The sequence below is a fragment of the Myodes glareolus genome, chromosome 6 (genome assembly GCF_982192425.1).
Source record: "Myodes glareolus chromosome 6, mMyoGla1.1, whole genome shotgun sequence".
Classification (NCBI taxonomy): Eukaryota; Metazoa; Chordata; class Mammalia; order Rodentia; family Cricetidae; genus Myodes; species Myodes glareolus.
The window spans coordinates 86,790,155-86,807,454 of record NC_142031.1 but is presented as its reverse complement, the minus strand read 5'-3'; the positions used below and the strand labels follow the sequence as shown (position 1 = coordinate 86,807,454).

General features: G+C 44.8%; 1 protein-coding gene across 2 annotated transcripts in view; it reads right to left on the bottom strand.

Moving 5' to 3' along the window:
- The window catches only part of Kcng3 (potassium voltage-gated channel modifier subfamily G member 3), a 52,803-nt gene that overhangs the window by 34,024 nt on the left and 1,479 nt on the right, over positions 1 to 17,300 (bottom strand). The window lies entirely within an intron of this gene.

Sequence of the window (17,300 nt, the reverse complement as noted above, 5' to 3'; positions counted from 1 at the left end):
AAATGCCTTACAGCCGGATCTCACGGAGGCATTTCCTCAACTGAGGCTCCTTCCTCTCTGATGACTCTAGCTTGTGTCAGGTTGACACACAAAACCAGCCAGTACAATAATAGTAGTAGTAGTAAATGGGGAGAGACATTGGTCTCTAACCTCCAAACACACACACACACACACACACACACACACACACACACACACACCTTTTGACGCAGGATCTCACTGAATGTATGGCTTTGGCTGGCTGGCCTGGAACTCTCAGAGATCTCATTGTCTCTGCCCCTGAGTACTCGGACTAAAGACTTCTGTCACCCCATCCAGCACAAATAAATTTTTAATTTTTTTAGGTTTATTTATTTTATGTGTACGATTTGTCTCACCCACATGGATGTATGTGTACCAGGTGCAACCCTGGTTCCTGCAGAGGTCAGAAGACCCTGTCAGAACTCCTGGAACTGGATTTCTAGACAGTTGCGAGCCTCCACGTGGGTGCTGGGAATCGAATCGAACCTGGGTCCTCTACAAGAGCAGCAAGTGCTCTTAACTGCTGACCATCTCTCCAGTCCCACAAACAAATATTTTTAATTTGGGAAGGGTGAACAGAGAGCTTGTTAGAAAAAGCAACTGGAAAAGGGCACCAGCAAGAATTTGCTAAAGCTTCCAGAAGACAGGTTTGGATGCCCATACTAAAACTGAGACTTACTTAGCTGGGCCTGGGACATTTTTGCTTCATGAAGGTTTTATCTATTAATACTTACATTAGATATAAGACAGGAATTTTTAATTATTTCTTGGTTCACTTAAAATAGTAATAAATAGGTCTGTGAATGTAGTTTTAGTTGGAAGAGAACAACTTCCTAACACGCATGAGTTCCTGGGTTTGATTCCCTGCATGACATCAATTGGACAGGGCGGTGCTTGCCAGAGCTGAGGAGGCAGAGGCAAGACCATCTCTCTGAGTTCCAGAGCAGCCATGGCTACACCATAAAACTCTGCCTCAAGAAGTAAACAAATAAACAAAAAAAATGGGCTAGAGAAATTGCTTGCTAGTTAGCAGGGTTACTGCTTTTCAAGAGGATCTAAGTTCATTTCCTAGAATCCATACATGCCAGCTTACCTGTAATTCCACTTCCACGGCATCTCCTGGCTCCCACAAGCACCTGCACTCATATGCACACACACACACACACACACACACACACACACACACACACACACACGCGCGCGCACATGCACGTAACATATAATTTTTAAAATTTTATTTTTAGTATGTATGCTTGTGTGTCTGTGTGTGCAGGTGCCCATGGAAGTTAGGAGCATCCTCCCTTCCCCCCACCCAGAACTGGACTTACAGGTGGTTGTGAGTCAACTGATATGGGTGCTAGGAACTGAACTCTGGTCCTTTAAAAGAGCACTGTGGGCTCTTAACCAATGAGCCATCTTTCCAGGTCCCTATTATTTTTTTTTAAAAAAATCTTTAATAAAATTGTTTTTAGGAAAAGTAATTTTACCAGCCCTTTCATGTCACTGCCGCCATTTTTCTTTGGCACTATACCAAAACTCAAAAGGTGACAGCTTCTCAGAGGCTAGACAGCAGCTGTGACAGCACCGACCTCCAAACTGTCTGTGGTGCTGCTCCAGAGCGTGCTGGTCTCTTTGATCCTTCGACAGCTTTGTGTCATCTGGGACTGGTCACACAGAACGTACCAATGTGCTGGGTGATGCCCAGGGCTCTATGTGGGTTTGAGGCTGGCCTGGAACTCACCCTGCAGCCTAGGCTAACCTCACACCCTCAGCCTCCTGGTTTCTGGGACCACAAGCTCACGTCACCACGGCCAGGAAGATGACAATTACTAACGTTTACCTTCAAGACTGAATTTTATCAATAGCAACAAATACTGCCTACTGGTCTCCTCAAGCACCTGATTCATTTCACCCTGAACAAATGTAGAGCATCAGGGTATCAGTAGTATTGCGGGGGGGGGGGGGGAGCTGCTAGTTCAGCTCACACCTCAGCCACCTGCAGAGGGCTGGCCTTTGAGACAGTCACCATGCGCTACCACACACACAGTGTTTTCTGCAACCTCCCCTATCACCACACATAACGAAAAGCATAACCCAGGACTGGTGTCACTGCAGAGTAGCAAAGCCCACAATCCACAACCCAAAACCCAGCACTCTCTAGTGCTGCGATATTTTCTCTTTAATTACGAATATGTAGTAAGGGTCAAGTTATAATGAAAATCAATAGCGTGGCTACTTTGTCTAAGACATTCTTAGATACACCCTCTTTAAAAACCAAGTCCAGGATGGTAGAGGACACAATGCCTGACACAGTAGAGGACACAATGCCTAACACAGTCCAGGACGGTGGAGAATCCAATGCCTGACACAGTTCAGTTGGTTGTGCCACTTTTGTGGTATCCATGTGGCTGGCACTGGGGAATTCAGGTTGATGCCAATGCCCTTCTGGAGCCCCAGCTCTGCCCCTCTCCAGTGTTCCTGCCCATTGTGGCACCACCTCTCCTCATCAGGGACCGCTGGGCTCTTCCACCTCCTGAAAAGATAAGGTCCAAGGCCGTGCCTTCCTATGCCACACGGGCAGGTGGGTATGTACCACACATACAAACCATTGCCCCTTTTATTGTTTTCTGAAACAGGGTCTTGCTATTTACCCAGTCTGACCTCAAACTCCTGATCCTCCTGCCTTGGCCTCCTTAGTGCTGAGATTATAGGAGGTGGATCGCCACAGTAGGATCCGCTTCCTATTTCTTAAATGCACTTAATATTCATATAAAATCACAAACTTAAAATTTATTTACTTATTTATGTGTGTGTCACAGCATGCTTTGTGGGGTCAGGAGACAATTTGTGGGAGTCAGTTCTCTCCTTCCACTATGTGGGTCCCCGGGATCAATTTTCAAACCACCAGGCTAGGAATCAAATGCTTTTTAATCCTCTAAGCCAATGGTTCTCAACTTGTGGGTCGCAACCCTTTGGGGGATGAACGACCCTTTCACAGGGGTCACGGTCACATAAGACCATTGGGAAACATAGACATTTATACTACAATTCGTAACAGTAGCAAAATTACAGTTATGAGGTAGCAACAAAAATAATCTTATGGTTGGGGTCACCACAAGAGGAGCTGTACTAAAGGGGAGCAGCATTGGGGAGGGGGAAGCACTGCACTAAGGTGTCTTAAGGGCCCTAAAATCATAAACTTCCAACATGTTGCTAAGGAGCCTGGCCCTGATTTAACAGGACCTAGCTCATGAACCCAGGGTTTGGTCGCCCATCCCCTCCGCACTCACCACACATTTACCAGCACAGGGTACGTGTGAACTCAGGGTGCAGCCTCTACCAGCAATCAATTGCTGACTGTACCCACTGTACCCAGCCATCTCACAGCCTACTCCTACACAGTGAACCTCCGAGGTTTCGGAGACAGAACCCGGGCATAAATATCTTGACAGAGAAATGTTAGAAATGAGGGAAACGGAGGGGGATGGATATGATCAAAGTGCTTGGCGGATGTGTATGAAATTCTCAAATTCCCAATAGTTGAATCAAAATAGGAGGGAGGGAGGGACGGATGGACAGACAGAGGGAAGGAGGGAAAGGGAGAGGGGGAGGGAAGCAGGAAGGGGGAGAGAGAGAAACTATGGCCTTCTTGGGTTACACAGAAACTTCCATGTCGGCCTAGACAACTTAGCAAGACCTTGTCTCAAAATAAAAACAAAACAAAAAACTAGCATGAAGCTGAGCATAGTGACAGACACCTTTAATCCCAGCACTTAGGAGGCTAGAGGCAGGCGGATTTCTGTGAGTGCACTATCAGCCTGGCTTATATAGTGAATTCCATAGCAGCCAGAGCTACATAGTGAGACCCTGTCTCAAAACAAACAAACAATCACATACATGCATACATACATACATACATACATGTGAATTAGGCAAACCTTGAATGAGTAGAGTAGTTGCCAGCTGAGAACGTGATTTCCCTTTACCAAGCACAGAGCGTAGACTAAAGTCCTCAGTCCACGCCAACTAGGACTGGATAATAAGTTCCGGTAAAGAGAAAGCAGAAACAATTTGGGGGTCAGGATGCCTCAGTAGGATCCAAGGGCAGCAGCCAACACCAGAATCGCTAGAAACAACCGTTAGTCATTAATCTTCAGACACCCAAAAAGGTGGAGCAATTGCTATGCTGATTTCTCCGAAGTAGGAAACTCAGGCCCAGAGAAGCATTGTGCCTGAGGACTCTTGGCTGGACACAGAAGGAAAAGTACAAGCTTGGGCCAGGCTTGGTGGTAAATGTCTGCTATCCTATCTGAGGCTGGCTGGATGATCACAGGTCCTGCCTCAGTGGGCTACAGAGCTCAGGACCACCTGAGGTAACCCAGTAAGATTCTGTCAAAATAAAAAATAATAATAATAAAAGATTTAGGCATACAACTCAAAGGAGAACTCTGGCCTAGCATGTGTGAGCCCCTAGGCTGAAGATTGCTGAATTACTAAATGTGTGAACTCAGATCTGAGTGAGGTCATCATTTCAGATGACCAGGGGTTGGTGAACTTCTTCTGTAGGTAGCCAGGTTTTGAGGTACTTAGTGTCTCTTTGGGGGCTTGCTTCTTGAGACAGAGTCACACATAGCCAAGGTTGACCTTGAACTCGATCTCCTGATCCTCTTGCCTCTGTCTTCCAAGTGCTGAGCTTATGGGCATGCACCATCATGCCCTCCTGAAGGTCACATTATTACAACTGCTCGATTCTGTCAATCACCATAGCTGCTTTTCAATAAAGCCTTAGACACAGACACTGAAATCTGAATGCCATACAATGTGTGGTAATTTGAATGTAACTTGCCCCCATAATCTCATAGGGAGAGGCATTAGGAGCATGGCTTTGTTGGAGTGGGTATGGTCTTGTTGGAGGCACTGTGTCGCTGTTGGGGGCAGGCCTGAAGGTTTCCTATGCTCAGGATGCCGCCTAGTACCTCAGTCAACTTCCTGTTGCAAGATGTAGGGCTCTCAGCTACTACGCCAGCACCACGTCTGCCTGCATGCCACCATGCTCCCCGCCATGATGAGAAAGGACTAAACTTCTAAACTGTAAGCAAGTCACCCCAATTAAATGTTTTCTTTATAAGAGTTGCCGTGGTCATGATGTCTCTACAGCAATAGGAACCTTAACTAAGATAAAATGTGAAGCCACAAAATACATCGGGGTTTTGTTTCTGGTTTGTTTTTCGAAGTGTCTGCAGGCTTTTATCCGAGACACCGCTTCTGCCTGAAGCCTTACAAGTTTATACACCAAGAGACCTAGCTTTTCTTTTGCTTTTGCTATTTAAAAATCCAACCAGTGAGCTGGGTATGGTGGGATGCACAGAAAATTTGAGCATATTTTATGCTTCTATAAACTCACAACCAAACCATATGATTAAAATAGTATAGACTGCCACTTGTCTGTGCATGGGTTCAATTCACACAGTAGAAAACAATAATCACTCGGTCATCCATTCCTCTGTGTGTGTGTGTGAGGGGGTGGGGGGTGGGGAAGGACAGACAATAAGATTAAGACGTGGCCTAAGAATTGGAAAAACAGTAAGTTCAAGGCCAGTCTGGTCTACGGAGCTATATCTAGTACTGCCAGGACTACACAAAGAAACCTTGTCTCGAAGAGCAAAATAAAACAAAACAAACAAAAGAATTGGAAATCTAAAGCCAAGAAAGTTTAAAATCTACTTAAGGGCTTGGTATACACACACACACACACACACACACACACACATTATTGGAGCTACTACTTCCCATTACTTGGTGAATTTGCCCCCAGGACCACATGTATCAGGGATCCCTCTGGCTTGACCACTAATTAAACAGTGAATACAATTCTCGCCTATGAGGTAGGTCTGCCCCCATGTTAAGGGTCTATGAGAAGGGTCTAGCAGAGAGAAGTCCAGGCCGTGGATGGTGAGTGGAGAATCAGAAGCCATTTTCCAAACTGTATGACTGAAACCATCTTGTTGAAACAGTCTCAGACACGTGCTCACTGAACGAATCATAGCATGCTCATACACTGGATTACTACCCAGACATTAGAAAGAACAAGAGTAGTAGGCATGGTGTCATATACCTGTAACCCAGTACTAGGGAGGGAAATGATCAGGATTTCACGGCCAACCTGGGCTATACTACCAGATTCTGTTAAGAAAGAAAGGAAAGAAGAGGCAAAAATGAGCTGACATGGACAGAGTTCCACGATGCATTGTTAAGTGAAATAAAGAAAACTCTTGGGGGCCAAAGAGATGGCTCGACAATTGAGGGTGTGTACTGTCCTTGCAAAAGCCCCATGTTTGTTCCCTGCACCCACATCAGGCAGCTCCCAACCACCTCGAACTCCAGTTCCAGGGAATCTGGTGTTTCTGACCTCTGCAGATGTATGCACATACCCATACCTACACACAGAGACACAGACACACACACACACACACACACACACACACACACACACACACACAGAGTTAATTTTTAAAGGTAAAACTACTGAATAAGATTATAGAATAACCCAGTTATAAATATTTTTAGCATATGTATAATATAAACTCTTATCTGTGCATATGTTTACATGTATGTGTACATATCTATGTGCATAGTGCATGGAACATTCCTGAAAGAATAATCAGATACTGGAAGTGGAACAGGAGGATCAAGAGTTCAAGGTCATCCTCAGCAACACAGCAAGTTTAAAGCCAGCCTGGCCTACGTGAGAGAGAGGTCAGGAAGAGTACCCAGGAACTTCACGGAGCCTGAAGAAAATGGGACATGCTATTGCTTGACATTCTACACCCACCCCCAACACACATGGGTGAAGTTTTCATTGAAAATGATAAATAAAAAGAGCATTTAAAATGATTTGCTCACCAAAATGAGAAAAAAAACCTTTATTAGAAAAAGAAGGCATTGACAAAATAAACCTTTCACAGAACGGTCAAACTGGCAGCAGGCATAAAACCCTCCCCACACTGAAAAGTTCAGGGTGAGAGAAGAGGGTTTAACTGAGGTCCTGGGTTATGACCAATCTTATCAGAGATCTATTAATTACCAACCTGAAAAAATAACCACCTTATCTGCCGCGTGAAAGCCTGTAGACCTTCCATCCGCAATTTCAAACACTGCTCTTATTTTTAACATACTCCAAAGCCCACTGGGTTTATGTAATATTGAACACAAAGGCAGTGGAAATAACACAATTGATTTTTAAATTTCCATCACCTCGCTGCTTCGTTTTGACTCCTGAAATTTTCTTAACAGGGGCTTAAAGCAACACGAGAAAGTTAAACACTTGACAAGCTCCTCAAATTCTTAGCACCACGGCGAAGCAATACAAATAAAAGATCAAAATCCCCACATGAAGCAACTGTAACAAAGAACGGCCGAAGAATAGATCAAAATTATCATAAGGTTTTGCAATGCCAAACTGATTAAAAACTCAGAGTCATCCTACTGCGACTGACGGAGAGGACACGCGCCCACAGATAAAGGGAGCGGGCACGGCTATTATACTAGACCTGCCGGACAGAAGTCAGATCTGCTCACAAGCAGCTATCAAAGGGTACATCTTTTATAAAAACAACCACTATCATTTAGTAATTTTTTTCATTTCTTAAAAAGGATTTATTACTTTTAGTTTACATGTATGAGTGTTCTTGCCTACATGTATGCCTGTGTTCCACACGCATGCAGTACCCTTGGAGGCCAAAAGAAGGTGTGAGATCCCCTGGAACTGGAGCTGCAGATGTCTGTGAACCATCAGGTGGGTGCTGGGAGCAGAACCAGGTCCTCTTCAAGAGCACCAAGTGATCTTAACCACCGAGTCATCTCTCCAGCCCGGGGATCACGACATAGTCAGGGTGCTCTCAGATGGGCAGTCTTTCCACTTAGCTCTCTTGCTCAGCACTCTAAGTGCTGGGATTTGCGCATGCGCCACCATGCCAGGAAGAAGCTTAGTAATCTCACAGGGTAATTTGTCTATATGATACAGTGCCTAAGAGAACAGGAATCTCAACTACAGCTAGCAGACAAAACTGCCTGGAGAACCTACTTTATCTAATCACTCTGATAAAGCCAGAAGAGCTTTCCCCCAAAGATGACTTAGTTATACTCCATTTGTTCAACTGGGAGCCTGTGAGTGTTCACACCACAGAGCCTTGCTAAGATGATGTCACAGCCCTCTCCCAAGACGGCTTCAGTCATACAGCAGGGGAAATGTTCTCTGGTTCTGATTCTCTGATCGACCTTCTGGGGTCCTCCTCACAATATCCCCAAAGAGGAAGCAGACCCCATAGAAAAGAACTGTATTCGGTGCTCAGTATGTGTGGGTTGAAGTGGTTAGACCAGAGGAACCACGATGCCTGCAGGTCTGAGAACAACTTTACTCAGTCACATCTGATTCCTTCCTAGTCCAGGGAGCCCTTACATTATGAAGGTCCCCAAGGCCAGGTAAAATGGACTGGCAAGTGATACTCTTGATCAGAGTTAGGAGGTGGGGACTACGAGAAAGGAATTAGGCCACTGGGGTAGGATTCTTGAATGGGCTACTGGGACCCTGGGTCCTTCCTACTTCACTTCATGGACACGAAGTGTGCAGTGGTCCCATGCCTTGTGCTCCAGCCAAGATGGGCTGCAATGCCATTGCCCCAAAGCAACAGGACCAAAAGACCATGGATTGAATCCTAGGAGCCATAAGTCAAGTTAAACCATCCTTCCTTTCAAGTTGCTCCTCTTGGGTATTTTCTCAGTGATGGAAAGCTGATACACCTGCTCTAGAAGATGCCATTAAAAAATACATCACTGACTTAAGTCCAATCTCTTCTCACCTTCTCCACAACAGTGCTCCTAGGCAGAGGCTCACCTTCCTGCCTGGCAGGTCTCAGAGCATCTGTCTGCTGTTGGGGTCCCCAAAGAGCTGGGGACATGGCTTAGCAGGTACTTGGCAGCATGCATGAGGCCCCTGGCTAAATCACAAATATATATAAAGTCAAAAACATCACAACATATATGTTCCTTTTTAAAAACCTCCAGGGGGCTGGAGAGATGGCTTAGTGGTTAAGAGCACTCACTGGCTGTTCTTTCAGAGGACCCAGGATCAATTCCCAGCACCTACATGGCAGCCCACAACTGTCTGTAATTCTCACACAGACATACACGCAGACAGAACACCAATATATATAAAATAAAAATAAATTATTTTTTTAAAATTTCCAAAGTTTGTGTCATGCTTGAAAGAAAATGCAAGCTCCTTCCACACAGGGGGCTCCTCTGCTCTGTCAACGTCTTCCACACATTTGTCTCGGGAATAAATTCCAGCCCAGCAGATGGGCAGTTCTATAAGCCAGGTCCTCTGCCTTCTCAAAACCTTCACATTCACGGTTGTTCCTGCCCAGAACACCCTTCCCTCCAGCTTCCCACAGCTGGCTCGGTCTACCCAGGATTCAAGGTCACCTTCTGCAATCTGAAATTCTCATGCACTTGTTTACTGTTTTCTGTCTCCCCACCAACCATTCAGCTAGAAAGTTCCATGAGACTAGGAACCCATCTCATGAGCCGTGCACCCACGGCCTGCAACCACAGAAACTTACAGAGTGATGGATGCTCAGAATCCCCTCACACACACCCAGAGAGCCGTTTGCCCAGGCTGGCCCACACCCAGCCTCATGGTAATTTGTTTTAACTATCATCTATTTTTTCTTCAGTTAACAGCAAAAATCTGCTAGAACACTAGGCAGTGCTCTGTGAGAACATCAGGCAGTGGTGGTTGTCTTTTACCAAGGGTCTTAGAGAACGAAGTATTTCAATTCATAAAGTTCAATCCACAACTTTACCCCAACAGCTCTTTAACCTGTGTGGCAGTTTGAAAGAAAATGGTATCCAAGGGGAGTGGCACTATTAGGAGGTGTGGCTTTTTTGGAGTCGGTATGGCCGAAGGAACTATGCCACTATGGATGTGGGTTTTAAGGTCTTATATATGTTCAAGCCACTTCCAATGTCTCAGATCATACCCTGCTGCCTGCATATCAAGATGCAGGACTCCAGCTCCAGCACCATGTCTGCCTTCACGCCACCATGTTGCATCATGATAACGGACCTTCGAAAATGTAAGTCACCCCAATTAAATGCTGTAAGAGTTACTGTGGTTAAGGTGTCTCTTCATAACAATAGAAGCCCTAAGACAGACTGTAACAAAAGATGTGTGCCAATCTGGAGAAATGACTCACTCTTAGTAAGGTACTTGCCACAAAACTATAAACGCCTGAGCTCAGATCCCAGCATCCACACAAAAGCAGGGTATGGCAGAACAGGTCTGTAATCCCGACCCTGGAGAGGGAGGTCCCTGAAGCTTTCCGGCCAGTCGGCATGTAGCACAAATTCTAATCTGTCTTAATAATAAAAACTCAGAGTCAGATATTGGGGTTAATGCTGAAAGATCAGAGAAGCAGAACAGTCGGCCACTAGAGTTCTTACCTCTACTAATGCTCAGACCAAAGGGGCGATCTTAGCTCTACGAAACCTCAGACTGTTTGCTCAGACTGCATGCTCAGACTGCATCTGAGCGCCTGTCTCCTCCTGTCTTATATTCCTCTCTTCATCCTGTCATATCACTCCTGTCTGCCACCTCCCTAGTGCCGGGATTAAAGGCCTGTGATCCCAAGTGCGAGAGTCACCTTTGTGTGAGCTCTGTTTCTCTTTTAGACAAATTCAGTCCTGTGTTGCTCAGGGTGGCCGTGAACTCACAGAGATCCATCTACCTCTATCTCCCAAGTGCTGGGATTAAAGGTGTGTACCACCACTTCCCGGTCTCTATGGCTAACTAGTGGCTTAGCTCTGCACTCTGATCTTCAGGCAAGCTTTATTTTTTTAGATTATAAACAAAATATCACCACACTAGCAGAATTCATGAGCTATAGGTTCAATGAGAGACTCTGTTGTTGAACCGAGGATTCTGTCCCACCTGGTCCTTCAGCTGTTCAGTCCCAAAGAAACACACAAAGGCCTACATTAATTATAAACTGATTGGCTTATTAGCTCAGGCTTCTTATTAACTCTTACAGCTTATATATTAGGTCATAATTCTTGTCTGCATTAGCCACGTGGCTTGGTACCTTTTTCCACGAGGCAATCACATCTTGCTTCCTCTGTGTCTGGGTGACGACTGCAGACTGAAACTTCCCTCCTCCCAGAATTCTCGTCACCCTGCCTATACTTCCTGCCTGGCTACTGGCGTTTAAATAAATCAGCGTTTATTTAAAATACAAGTGACAGGGTACAGACCATTGTCCCACAGCACTTTCCCCACCTCCCTTTTTTTTAAAACTCTGAATCGAATCTCTTTGTTTAGCTTTTCTACTGACCATTATTCATAACAGCTTGTAACCAACATTCTAATCAAAGGCAAACATCCATAATCCATTTTTTGGAAATGTGGGCATAGTTTTCCAAGCTACTTCCTGCTGATTGGAGACACTGATAATCTTACAGGGATCTAAAGAAAATTTAGAATTATGATCAAGTCCTGACTGGAGTATCCTGTGAGGCTTGATCGTCTCAGGCAGCAGTCTTGAATCTGTTCTGGATGTAGAACTCAGACATCTGGGCCATCTGTTCCTACCAGAGATTTCTCAAGGGGTCTTCCTGGGTCAAACCTGATTTTTCTTAATGCAGAATGAATCCACAATCCCTCATTTCCTGTGGAAATAAAAGCAAAATCTCCTCTCCAAAGTAGCATATCTTTTGACTTAAAAGTATTATATATATATATATATATATATATATATATAATATTGGATTAATCCAGCAGCATTTATAATCAAATATCTTTTAGCAGCTTTTACTCCTTCCTTAGTCATCAAACAATTTAAAGACAACACAATAACATACAGTATCCTGACTGTGTATTTTTCATCTTTATGTGGCTTTATTTTAACCTCTATTTCTTTTATTTTTAATTTTTGGCTTTTTGAGACAGGGTTTCTCTGTGTATCTTTGGCGGTCCTGGAATTTACTCTGTAGACCAGGTTGTCCTTGAACTCATAGAGATCAGCCTGCCTTTGCCTTCCAAATGTTGGGACTAAAGGTGTGTGCCACCACACCTTAAATTCACAGAGATCCATCTGCCTCTGCCTCCCAAGTTTTGGGATTAAAGGTGTGCACCACCACATCTAACTACTCTCTTTTTCTTTTTTATTTTAAGAATTTTATCCTTTTTTTTCTTTCCAAAGCTTACATATATTTTTTTAACACACTATAAATTGTTTAGAGGCTTTTTTTGTCTGAAACTACCTTTATTGTATCTCTCTTTTTCTGACCATGTGTCTTTAATTTGCTAAGCAATAAAGCCGTGGCTTTGACAGCTGTATCCAGCTAATTCCTTAGCTTTCTGAGATTCTAGCCTCGTGGCAGAGGTACTGACCAGAGCCATGTTTATTGCCACAACTCTATGGTATTTCAAGGTCCCTGCCACCACCAAAAAGCACATAGTCAGCTTTTCATCAACATCATTCAAGTGTTTTGTGGCAGAATCTCTTTAAAGAGCTGCAAGGTTTTGCAGCTAAAGCTGAGTCAGGAAACCTCTCTTAAATGAGAGTGTTTGCCTCTAGTAAAGAGAACAAACCCAAGATATTGTTGCTACCAAGAAGCCATGCTTAACGCTGTTATTTTGTGTCTAGAATTAGTTCCCAAGCTCTCTCAGGTTTTCTGTGGATGCAGTTGTTCGCACGTGGGCACCATCTGTTGACAGGGGTTTCTGTCCTGCCTGGTTCCCACAGTCATTAAGCCCCAAAGAAATCACACAGATGTCTACATTAATTATAAACTGATTGACATATTAGCTCAGACTTTGTATTAACTCTTATAACTTAAATTAGCCCATAATTCTTGTCTGTGTTAGCCTCGTGGCTTGGTACCTTTTTCGGCAGGCAGTCACATCTTGTTTGCTCTGTGCCTGAGTGACGACTGCAGACTGAAACTTCCCTCTTCCCAGAATTCTCATTGTCATGCCTTCACTTCCTGCCTGGTTGCCCCACCTATACATCCTGCCTGGCTACTGGCCAATCGGTGTTTGCTTAAAATACAAGTGACAGGGTTGGTGTGGGAGAATTATCTGTATTCTGTCAATCATGTATTTTAATAAAACGCTGATTGGCCAGGCAGGAAGTATAGGCGGGTCAACCAGACAGGAAGTAGAGGCGGGGCAATGAGAATAGGATAAGGCTAGGGAGGAGGAAACTTCCTCAGGCACTCCTGTGCAGACCACCGAAGAGGCAACATGTAAGCTGTCACACTGAGAAAGGTACTGAGCCCATGTGGCTAAAATAGATAAGGATAATGGGGTAATATATGTTATAAGAGCTAATAAGTAGCCTGACCAAATGGGCCAATCAGTTTATAACCTTATGGAGTCCTGTGTGTAATTTCTCTTTGGGATTTGCCGGCTGTTGGGGTACCTGGCGGGACGGAAACCCCAACAAGCCGGCCCCTCATGTTACACAGGGTACAGATCATTGTCCCACAGCACTCTATCTCAAAAAAAAAAAAAAAGGTGGAAAGTGACTTAAGAAGGCATCTTACATCAATATTTGGTCTCTACATGCACGCACGCCTGTATACACACTTGTACACACACCTGTACACACAAACACACACGCCCAAACACACCTCTGTGTGTGCACAATCTACCTCCCAAGCTTAGTATGGTACTACACTCCCACACCTGTACACACACATACACACCCACACACATCTGTGTGTGCACCTTCTATCCCCCTGCCAAATATGGCAGTACACACCCACACCTATTCACACACATACACACTCACACATCTCTGTGTATGTGTACACACTCCACCCCCGCAAGCCAGATTTGGTAGTCACACACACACACACACACACACCTGTACACACACATACATATGCACACACATCTGTGTGTGTGTATGTTCCAACCCCCCCTAAGGAAGGGAAAGCATGTTCCAAGCTGGCATGCTACACACCTGTGATCTCAGTATCACAGTATTAAGGAGGTTGAGTCAGGAAATTGTTGGTTTGAGCCACATAAGATTGACTCGATAATAAAATGCTGGGGTGAGGGGGGCTCGAGAGATGGCTCAGTGGTTAAGGGCACTGGCTGCTCTTCCAGAGGAGTTGGTTTCAATTCCCAGTACCCACATGACAGTTCATAACTGTCTGTAACCCCATTTCCAGGACATCTGACTCCCTGACACAGAGTATATACAGTCAGAACACCACAGCACATTAAACAAATAAATCTTTTTTTTTAAATGATGGTGGGGGGGATATGAATGTGTTTACCTGCCTTCAACGCTTTTCTTCAAATCTAGCATAGGAGCTACAATGTCTTTACAAGGAAACGCCATCTAGGAGGGTCATGACAAATGTCATATAAATAGTACAAACCTGTACTATTTGCAACCTCTCAGGGTTGGGAGGGAACATCTCCCCATAAAGGCTTTGAAGAGAACCTGAGTTGGGCCTGAATGATCATTTCACGGGGTTGGTAACTGCACTGTGAGGGGCACGGAGACATCTTGGGGACAAAGAGCAGGACAGACTCGACAGAAGCGTGGTACTGAGTGTTCCCAGCTCCGGAATCGGCCTGGCCTGGGGCTGCCATCTTTACACTGCTCTGAAGAATCTCACTTCTTCCCCCTATACACCAGAGCTGTCATTTAGTCTCTATTCTCACAAGCCTGGAGCAATCTCAAAAACACAAGCTTGGACCCCTAGCAAAGACTTCTGAACTCTTTTTTTGTTTGTTTTTGCAGGGTTGGGGATCGAATCCAGAGGCTTTTGCACAAGCGATCGGGCACTGAACTAACATCCCCAGCCCCTGCTCCTTTGGGGGGACAGGATCTTACTGAGATGTAGCTCGGTGTCCCTATGTTGGACCACAGGCTCCTGACCCTCCTGCGCTGAATGCGAGCGGAAGGATGACAGCTGCGTGCCTCCATGCCTAGTCATCTTTCCTGGGTCCAATCTCCGACCACGGTACATATGTAACACATTCTCTACTTTCTACGGGTAAGGCCTCAGCACAGACGACACAAACCAGCCGAGAGGTGGCCATGGCTGCAAAGTAGAGTTCTTCACATTATTCAAACATACTCTCTAACCACCTCACACTCTATCGCTGGATTCGCACTCCCTAAACATAACATACAAGTTTCATGCCTATGCCCACGCTGTTCCTTTTGCTGGAAAACTCTATTTTGTTCTTAAGCAAGACACAGGATGGTGCAGGTTGCATAAACCAGTTTATGTAAGTGACACCCCCCTGCCAGTGTCGGACAGTGCACAACCTTTCAAGGATGGCTTGTCTCCACCCTCCGTGACCTTAACGGCTTTCTGAGAATAACTCAACTCTTGGAAACCCATTGTGCCTCTGAGTTCTGCATCAACTTTTCTTCACAAGAAAGTTACAGTATTTTGGAAGTCACAGCTGCAGCGAGTGAAAGAGTGGGATACTCAAAAATGACAGATTGTGATGAGATGAAGCGGGATTGGTGAGCCATGAGGTTGTGCCATAAATAAATGGCGGACACTTGCCTAGCAGGTTACAGTTAACAGCACGTCTCCAAGGGGAAGGAGGGGTTTGGCTTTACTTAGTGGATTCCTGGTCAAAGGAGCAGAAGGATGTAGCCTCATGGTAGCTGCCACAGGCTGGCAGGGACTGAGAGACTATAAAATGCCAGCGGAGGCTCCCTGCGCAATGTGCGACATCCTCATCCGGCCGTCCCCAGTCTCTCTGGGATTGCAGACACTGGCTTTCTTATACCTACACTCATAGGGAAAACCTTAAAACTGAGCCATTAAGGCAAGAAACACATGCATTTGCCTGAAATATCTGTGTATCTAGGAAACAGTTTGACTTGAATAATTATATACGTACTTAAGACACGTATACACAAATAAGCCTTACTCTATCTTTCTCCCTCCCTCCCTTTGCAGCCCCCCCTCCCATCTCCGCCACTTCTGTTCCTGGTTTCTCTTTTTATCTAAAATCAGTATTCAGTCTAAAGCTTTACATGAATGATCTTTCTCCCCAAACTCCCTCCTTCCTTCAAAAAGAAAAGTAATCACTCACTGAGTTCCCTGGTCTTGCTTACTTCTCTCTCTGTAGTCAACTCCCACAAAATCTATATTTATCAGACAACCCTCCTGTTTGCTTTGCTAATGAGCTCGGTCTATCACTAACCTTCGAATTTTTTATCTGCTGATGAATCATTTCAAAGCCGGTCAACTCATGGCTCTTATTTTATGACCCTCCTCAACACAAAAAATATCAAGGTCACTTTATTTATACAAAGAAGTTAATTTCATTGTCTTATTGGGGCACCAAGGAAATAATTCCTATCTGTGACGTGAAAACAGAACCAAACACACAAAGCATTATATTGAGTTTCCTGATTTACTTCTTTTCCAAGCATGGATCTTGGACTTCATACCCAGGTGGTATAGCGGTGATGGTCTCTGCTACTCGCCCCTTGTATTTACTCCTAAGATGCATACAGAAAGCTCCACTCCCTAGAGGAAGAGTATTCTCCGGAAGCTATCCACTGCTGGATCAACAAACACCAGGGGCCCTGGCACACCCAGGCCCATCAGGAAGATTCTAGGGTGCGACCTGGACTTCAGAGTGAATGGAGAAAAACAAAAATTAAAACAGAAAGTGACTGGAGAGGGAGAAACCTTCAAAGAACTCTCAAGAAAGGGTAAAAGAGATTGCACAGTTTGGGTTTTATGCCCAAAATGGCCGTCTCCTCTGAAAGTCCAGCTTTAGTCTGCTTATTCCTCCCACCAAATATGCAAAATAAACTCACTTGTTCCAAAAACAGAAACGTGTTATCGCCATTAAGAGGTAAGTATGAAACCAGGAAAGATCAAGTATTTTCCTTTCATCCTAGTAAGGGAGGGTGGGGGTGGAGGAGACACTTAACCACCGAATCCTGCTTCTGGGTTTGGGGAAGTTTCGATTTTTCTTCTCTCCCAAGGTAATAGCTATTTTTGTTTTCTTCCCCACACTGAAGACCCTTTGAATGAAACCGTAAATCTTTAATACCACACAGTGGTCGGGAATTTGCTAGGCCCGTAACTTGGTCGGAAAGGAGAGAGGAAAAGGGCACGGACATCCATTATTCAGAGTCTAACGCTCAATTAGCCTCCTTTAGAATTCGGCAATTCCATCCCAGCACACATTATGCCAAGGGCAGGGTGTGCAGAATATG